A 9,057-nucleotide genomic window follows, 5' to 3' on the forward strand; every position below is an offset into this window, starting at 1 on the left:
CGTGGTTTTAAATTAAACCGTTGTCATTTATAGTATATGCGGAGGAATCATATATATATATATATATATATTGTCGTAGGATTGGATTGTTGTGCCTAATTAATTTTGTGTATCTTCTATTCTATTTAGGGAAAAGTATTATTTTATTCTGCTAAATATGCCTAATTTTAATTTTAATCCGATAACTATGTTCATTTTTGTTTATGTCCAGTAACTTATGAAATTGTTTACTTTTAGTCCTCTGGCAGATTTTCGGACAATTTTACCCTTATGAGTGTATATGGACTAAAACTGCGTTTCAAAAGTTGCATAGGGGTAAAATTGTCCGAAAATCTGCCAGAGGACTAAAAGTAAGCAATTTCGTAAGTTACTGGACCTAAACAAAAATGAACATAGTTATTGGGCTAAAATTAAAATTAGGCATACTTAGCGGACTAAAATAATACTTTTCCCTTCTATTTAATATATACATGCACTAAATGTACAATAATATCATTCACAATCTACAGTATATTTCAAGTTTATTGTATCTTCTATTCCAGCTTGATCTAATAACAACAAATACATCAGACAAAAAGAATTTATTTAAGGAAAATATTACAGTTTCCACAAATTTTTTAGAATTAATCAATTTTAGGTAAGAAAGAAACCTCAAAATTAAGATGTATAGAAAATGAATTCTTTTAAGAAATAATCATTTGGAGATCTTTTTATTTTGAATAAATTACATCAACACCCCCAAAAGTTGACATAATTACAAATACATTCTTATTAGATCAAAACTTACATTGATCCTCTTGAGGTTTGTTCCGTCTTACATTTAACTCCACTATTAGGGTTCTGGTAAATCTATCACATGTTATTCTCAAAATACTCCCAATGAAATGTTTGATTATGATCTGGCCAAGTTTTCAGATAAAAATACCATTTGGACTAAATTGTAATATTTTAAATTGTTGAGGGGATTAAATGTTATAATCTCACATACTTTGTACTTAAACATAATTTTTTTGGGCTAAACTAGCCATTTTTATCCATTAAATTTTGTGGAGATTATCTTATATATCAGGGTGATTTACATTTACACCACTTCAGATTTAGTATAATTATAAATACATCCTTATTAGATAGAAAAATTATATTTACCTTCTATTAATGAAGTTTTGTTTAAGGAGTTTTTAATCTTTTTAAAAGTCTTTTTTTTTTTTCCAGATAAATGAAGGTTGTCTTTGTATTTACACACTTGTTTTTGTAACCATTGTAATGTTTTACAAACCTCAAGAAGAATAAATGTAGTTTTCTATCTAACAAGGTTGTATTCATAATTACACTAAACCTTAAGGGGTGTGAATGTAATTCACGCTAATATATAAGATAATCCCCTTAATATTTAATGGACAAAACGGCTACTTTAGCCAATATATATATATATTACATTTAAATACAAAGTATGTGAGATCATAACATTTAACCCCTTTAATATTTTAAAATATTACAATTTGGTCCAAAGGGCATTTTCGTTTGAGAAGTTGGCCAAATCATAATTGATCTTTTTATCAGGGGTACTTAGGAAATAACATGTGATAAATTCATCGGAACTTTACAGATGGAGTTAAATGTAAGACGGAATAAATCTCGAGGAGGCTAAATATAATTTTTTTTATTTAATAGAGATGTATTTATAATTATGTCAAATTTCAAGGGATCTTAATGTAATTTTCCCTTTTATTTTTCCTGAGAGATAAGAGACTTGATAATGAAGAATAGAAACATGTTCATACCTCATCACCTAACACTTAATAATTAATAACAAAATGAAGATATAAAATAAAAAAGAAAATCTCAACATAATCTCAATTATTGACCCAATGGAGTTTTTAATTAATTCTGACAACATTTTTATTGACCCAATGGATAATTATATCATTTTTTTCTAAGGTTTGGTATAACCACACATAGATGTTCTGTGATTTGAAAAATTATATATAATACTCCTAACATTTGCTTCTGTCCAACAAATAGATCCATCTATTAGTAAAATTTAGGAGTATATTGAAATCAACAAAAAAAGGTGAATTGAACTTTATATTTTCTCACAATTGATTTACAAGCTTATTGTAAGTTAAATAATCTCTGACCAAACTATCTTTATAAGGATGAAAAGTATATCTTCACAGCGTGTGAGTGAAGATGTATAAAGGTAGTTTGATCAAAAAATATTTGTTTGACCTACATATAAGTCAATTGATGTGAATATAAATGTTTTTTACAATTTGTTGCTTATATTAACAAATTTTGTGAATTTTGACTAATATATAAATTTATTTATTAGATGAAAATAAATATTTAAATATAATTTTTCAAACTACAAGACACATGTAATTATACTAAACTGGGAGGATGGTGTAATTATCCGAAAAATTAATTCATCATGAAATAAAAGTAATCTCCGTATAATTGTAAGTTGGATTATTGGGTTTACCTAAATTTTCTTTTTCCAAGACCACACGACATAAAAGAATTAATTTACGCATGTAGGAATTAGTCTACCTTTTAATAGTATGTATATGTTGTTTATTTTATTCCATCTAAAGTCGTTGATTAATTTAAAAATATTATTGTAGTGCGTACTGAATATTATAATATTATGTCAAAAAAATTAATTGCAATTTCTGTTTTGTTTATGGAGTGTATGGTAGTTTTTATCCCATACTTGAAAACATAATAATTTTTCAATTTAGTCCACCAATTTATCTATTTTAGTGGATTGACCAGGACTTTGGTCGTCGGAATTTTCAAATTTCCTAATTTTCCTAATTATTTTGCTCATTTTTTACTGGTTTTTGAGTGTTTTGGAACAGTGTTATGATTAGAAAAATACTATTTATTTTAATCCACTCGCAACTAAATAAATTATATACATACTCATACATATATATATAAATATATAGACATGATTTGACACTGAACAATACTTTTTGTCTCCCACTAACTAACATCAAACATATCATACTGACTTTATATCATCTCCGAAAACAAATCTGAACATACACACTGTCTCTAATACATACTTATTTATCTTTATTTTTCTCTCTATATCTTTACAGAACACACCAAAACATGTTAAAAATGAAACCAAACATAGTGGGTTTTGAAAATCTCTGCTAACACGAGAAAAATCAATAAATTGGTGGATTAATTTAATTGTTCAATCAATTTTTCAGGAGACAAAAGATTGCCCAACTCCCATATATATACACAGGACGAAAAATGCAATTAAGTTATCGCAGTTTTGGTCCCATAAAAAGTTGATCTGGCAAATTTAGTCCACCAATTCATTAATTTTTGCATATCGAGGACTCTTTTTGTTTGAATTATTAAAATTCTCAATTTTATATCCTCGTATAGCAAAATCCAGTTAATTCAAAAATTCTGATGAAAAGTCCTCAATTTGTAAATATTAATAAATTAATGGACTGAATTGCCAAATCAATTTCTAAAAGGACTAAAGCTAAACAAAAAATTGCAATTAATCCGGACATAAAGCGAGTCAATAAAGTCAATTTCGAGCTTAATTAATTATATTTATTTTAACACCGACATGCAATTAAAAAAAATCTAATAAAATAATTATTTAAGGATTTAAATTTTGTTGGAGCTGAGTTTGACAGGCTCAAGCCACAAGGTGAGCTTCTTAAGCTGGAGCTGCATCTAGTGGCTAAGCAAGAAAAATGACTTAGCCTTATTAAAATTTAATTAATTACTTTAAGTTAAATATTAAATTCGACAACAATTTTAAATCAGTACACAATTGCTTTATAAATTAAATATAAAATATAGTAATATAAAGTGTTCATTTACAGAATTTATAAAACTAAATATGTCAAGTTTTTCTAATTTTAGGATCATTTTAAAAATCTCGTAAAGCATAAGACTAAATGTGTCGAATTTTCTCAATTTTAAAACTACTTTTTGAAAATTCCGTAAAACAAAGGACTGAAAATGTTGAACCCTCTATCTTATGGGACTAAAAACGCTATAAACGCAACATTCACTTCTTTTAAAATCAATTATTCCAGATTAATTCTATCATAATAAAAAAATTTATAATTAATTATGCAATCTTCAAACCAAATTATTTAATCTACAATTAATTCCTACAATTATGACTTGACAATCAAAAGGCTAAAAAGTTCTCGATAACCGTAGTTGTTGTTACATCAACATTGTTCGAAATTGTTTATATAGAAAAAATTCTTGTAATTAGAAATTATTTTTTATATTATTTTAAAAAAGTCACAATGAGACGTTCAAATTAAACTACTTACTGACTACAATTATTTCATTACCATCAACTAAAACTCCATAATACTTGAAGCTAAGCCCTGTTGGCCGTTGGCCGTCGGGGCTCAATAGGGCTTAGCTTTGCCCCTGGCTGCATCTTTTTATATCTATACTATATATTAAGGGAAAGTATCTCTTTGGTGTCTTCCTTATTTTTTGTTTGTTTTTTTTTTTCGTCTTTTTTTTTTGTTACTATCCTCCACATTTTTCCCAATTCTTACAGGTGTGAAAAACTACATTTTTAAAATAGTTATTTATTTTTAATTAATATTTTTTTTCTCTTTCTCATGTGCTAAATATCCTCTTTCCAAATTATTTTTTTATCATAATTATTTTTATACTATTATTTTTTCGACAACAAAAAATTTTATTGAATGATATTTAATTATTTTAAATTTTTGGTGACACATGCGTGGATTAGATGCATAACAATATCTTATGCAATCATAAATAAAATTAATAAAATACTTTTTTTTTAATCTCTAATTTGTACAAATTTTAAATCACATACATCACTGTAAATTAATTCTAGACGTAATGTCTTTCTTTCAATAGAATGAAATGGCACCATAGTGATTTTAGTTTCAATATAAGTTTCACATTTATGTTTAGCAAAATTTTAAATGAATGTAATAAATTTAAAGTTACTAATCTTCATAGAGTGTTAAAATTAATATGTCCTAAACTAAAATGCCATAAATTACAGCACACAGTCAAGTAAGTAGAAGCAATAATTTTTTTTATTTTAAAATTATGCATTACAATATTACATTGATCTTGAACAGAACATCCCTTTCTCTACATATCATTTCCCTATAAAGTGGTTGTTCTTTGTAAGTACAAATTTGTTCGAATACTAGTCTAAATTCACTTTTAACTAACAGTGATCCAGACATCAAGTTCTTTTGGATGTTTGGAATGTCCAGCACATCGATCAAATTGAACTCCTTTACGGAGGTCATCTTTAGTTCTACCATGCCGAGCAATAATGTTAGAATTTGCTGGTTTTTCCGTAAACAATTTCCTCCCATTAATTGATGTGTAAATTGCAAACATCTTTTTTTCAGAATAGATGTGGCGGGCAGCACCCGTATCAATCCATCATTCTCTGGAGTTATCTTCCAAATTGGCTTGAAATACCATGCTGAGAGGTTGAGGTTTCACAAATCTATAAATGTGTTTGATTTTTCTTAAGGAGTCGGCAATTCTTGGTCATATGATTACATTTGCCACAGTTGTAGCTATTCCACTTTGTCATGTTAGCCTTTCCTTTTTTCAAATGCGCTTTTGTTCGTTACTAGAATTTACATTTAACTCCATAAAATTTGTCTAAGCCTCAAATTGTAACATTTTGGATTTCACCTCAAACAACCAACTGTTTTCTTCAATCGTCAATCTAACAATCAAATTCTCATCTCTTTCCACTTGTGCTTCAAGTAACTTTTGAAATTCTTTCATAGCTGTGGTAGCTTTTCAATCATAGCAGAGACATGAAAGGATTTACTAAGTTTCATCACTTCTACATACAAATCATGCATAATCATTTGAAACTCTTGGGCTTGGCTCATTACCATTTTGGAATCCACCATTTGAATTCCAAAAACTTCCCGACTATGAATTCTTCAAGCCGGTATCCTTTAGTTTGTATTTCGTTCTCAAGGACTGCCAAAGTGATCTTGTAGTCTTGGCTGAGCTATATATGTTGTAAAATATATCACTCAAGCCGTTGAGCATGTAGTTTCTGCATAGGAAATCCCGTGTCCCCATGAAGCAAACGCAATCCTCTCTTTGGCATCAATCCCCGCCTCAGAAATAATGGGGGTTTCCTCGCTTAAGAACATAGTTGGATTAAATATGGTGAGATAGAATAGCAACTATATACGCACTTTCATAGAAACTGAAGTCACAACCAAAAACTACAAAGTTCAAATAGATGGCTTAAGAAACAACTAACTTAACAAATTTCGAACGTCTTTGATCGGGACATATATAGAAAGATAATGAAAAGTCTAAAATACCTCTCATAAGTACAAAATACATCAACAGAATAACAATCTACGTATTTTCTATTCTGGTCACATCAAACCTGATTTGACCCAACGCGTAGACTCAGGACTACAGCCGTCGATCACTCCACACCTGGAAGATCGGGATCACACCGCGTGGATTCCTACCTGTACGATAATTTGCATATAAATATTCAGAGCTATTTCAGATCAAAGTACATCAATTTTAACGCAGAGAGTTATTATTCACATTTCTCCTCAATTCTGCACCCAACTGACTTAAATACCGAAAGACCTTAATTCAGGACCTCCCAACAAACCTAACAATCTGCTCATCTTTTCCAAATCCCAATATTTTTAAATTAGAATACCTTTAAAATCACCTCGACCTCCAACCGGAATCATTCTTCAGTCTTATGTATGTCTCTATTTGTTTTATGTGCTTTCTCATTTCTCAATAAATAACAAGTTCCCACTTCACATCTTTGGCATCCATTTCTTAATTAATTATGCTCGCATTCTTCTTCTTCTTCTTCTACTTCTGCTTCTTCTTCTGCTTCTTCTCCTCCCCCTCCTCCTCCTTCTTCTTCTTCTCCTTCTCCTTCTCCTTCTCCTTCCAATTCACAATAAAAATATCATTAACTTCATCTCAATTCTATCTAATAATTCTCATCATTAACTTTTTCATTCGATTTCATTCACCAATCAATTATACGAGAACATAATCATTTATCTCACAACCGTACAATACAACTAGATATAACACATAATAACAATTTCATCGATATCAAGGTAACCCAGCAAATACGATCAGATATATAAACAACCAATATACTATATCCACATGTATAGATATAAATCCAAGTTCACGGTTAAATATATATCGAAACCAATATAATAATACTACACACACACATATATATATAATTCAATTAGCTATACTTACCTCAAATCTCATAAGATATTTATTGAATCAAACTCCTTAGCAGTACATCGGTTAATATAAATAATATTTAATAAATATACTAATTAAATAATATAATTATATAAATTAAATAAATAAAAATTGAAGTTTTCGTACCTGTTTCCTTTTTTGGCATCAGTATGTGTGCGTATAAATGGTGTATGTGCATAATTGGGGTGTATGTGTTTTCAAAAAAGAAACAATTTGAGGCGGTAGGTGGCTCATGTGCTACCCACCCTTTTTGCGATTTGGCGACCCACATTTTCTGGCCTTGCTGTTTAGATGAAGACGAAGGGTCTGAAGCCAACACTATGTTTGTTTTCATTTCCAACTTATTTCCGAGACAAGTCAAAATATATCCAATGTTTGCTATCATTCAAAAACACCTTATTTAGGTGTTTTTAACTGTTTTAGCATAAAAACTTACGTATATATATACACACATATATACATAAATATATATAAAAAAGGCATGATTTGACAATGAATAGTAATTTTTGTCTTCCAAAATACAACATTAAACATATAATACTTATTTTAAATTATCTCCAAAGACATGATTTGACAATAAATAGTAATTTTTGTCTCCCAAAACACAACATTAAATATATAATACTTATTTTAAACTATCTCCAAAAACAAATCCAAGCATACATACTATCTCTAACACACACTTGTTTATCTTTATTTTTCTCTCTCTATTTCCACAAAACACAACAAAACACTCAAAAAACGAATCCAAACATTATGTGAGAGTTTGAAGCTTTAAGAATGAGAAGATGACGGGACGACATAACTCATGTTTGGATTCATATTTTTACATTTTTCGAGACGAGATAAAATATACATAATATTTGTTTTCGTGTTTTTACACATTATTTATGTGTTTTTTTTTATTTTTCAACTCTCTATATATAATATATATACATGTTCACTTATATATATAATATAAAGAGATATGATTTGACAATAAACAGTGATTTTTGTTTTAAAAAAATACAGTATTAAACATATAATATGTTATATATAAACATATTTAATATAGAAATATATATAAAAGAGATATGATTTGACAATGAACAGTAATATTTATCTCCTAAATCTCAACTCAAACTTACACGACTTATTTTAAAATATTTTAAATTACCTCAAAACAAAAATTCAAACATATATCTATTTTCAAAATACACTTACTTATCTTTATTTTTCTTTCTCTATCTCCAAAACACAAAACAAAATACTCAAAATACAAATCCAAACACTATGCATGTTTTTCCCATTTGTAATTACATACAACTTGACGCACAAAAAAAGAATCATTTTTCAAGGTAGTTATTATAGAAAGGACAAAATGCATATAACCCCCCTGTGTTTTAAAAAGTCTGCAAAAAGCACCTCTCTGTTTTCAGAATAGGCTAAAAGCTCTCATGTGTTTTGTAAACTCAGCTCAATCGCCCCCTCTCCGTTAAATCCAACTAACGGTGTTAATTTTTTAGAAAATGACCGTTATACCCTTACTTAATATATATTATTTCTTATTCTAATGACCGTTGGATTTTTTTGATCAAATATTGATCGTTAGATCTAATCAATTAATCTCAACCGTTAGATTTTGAAAAAATAAAAGGTCTAGATTCAACATATTATTTAATTTGTATTATATAGAAATAATTTAAAATTTTAAAAAATATATCATTATTATATATTAAAAAAAATAACTAACTACCCCACCCACACCCTCTT

General features: G+C 28.4%; 1 long non-coding RNA gene across 1 annotated transcript; it reads right to left on the reverse strand.

Moving 5' to 3' along the window:
* Nucleotides 5,686–6,907, reverse strand: LOC110012741. Its single transcript, XR_002287952.1, has 3 exons — nt 6,722–6,907; nt 6,431–6,518; nt 5,686–6,174 (listed from the first exon to the last, which is right to left on the reverse strand). It is a non-coding gene; the product is annotated as an uncharacterized LOC110012741 (long non-coding RNA).

Source organism: Sesamum indicum, linkage group LG10 (assembly GCF_000512975.1).
Source record: "Sesamum indicum cultivar Zhongzhi No. 13 linkage group LG10, S_indicum_v1.0, whole genome shotgun sequence".
Classification (NCBI taxonomy): domain Eukaryota; kingdom Viridiplantae; phylum Streptophyta; class Magnoliopsida; order Lamiales; family Pedaliaceae; genus Sesamum; species Sesamum indicum.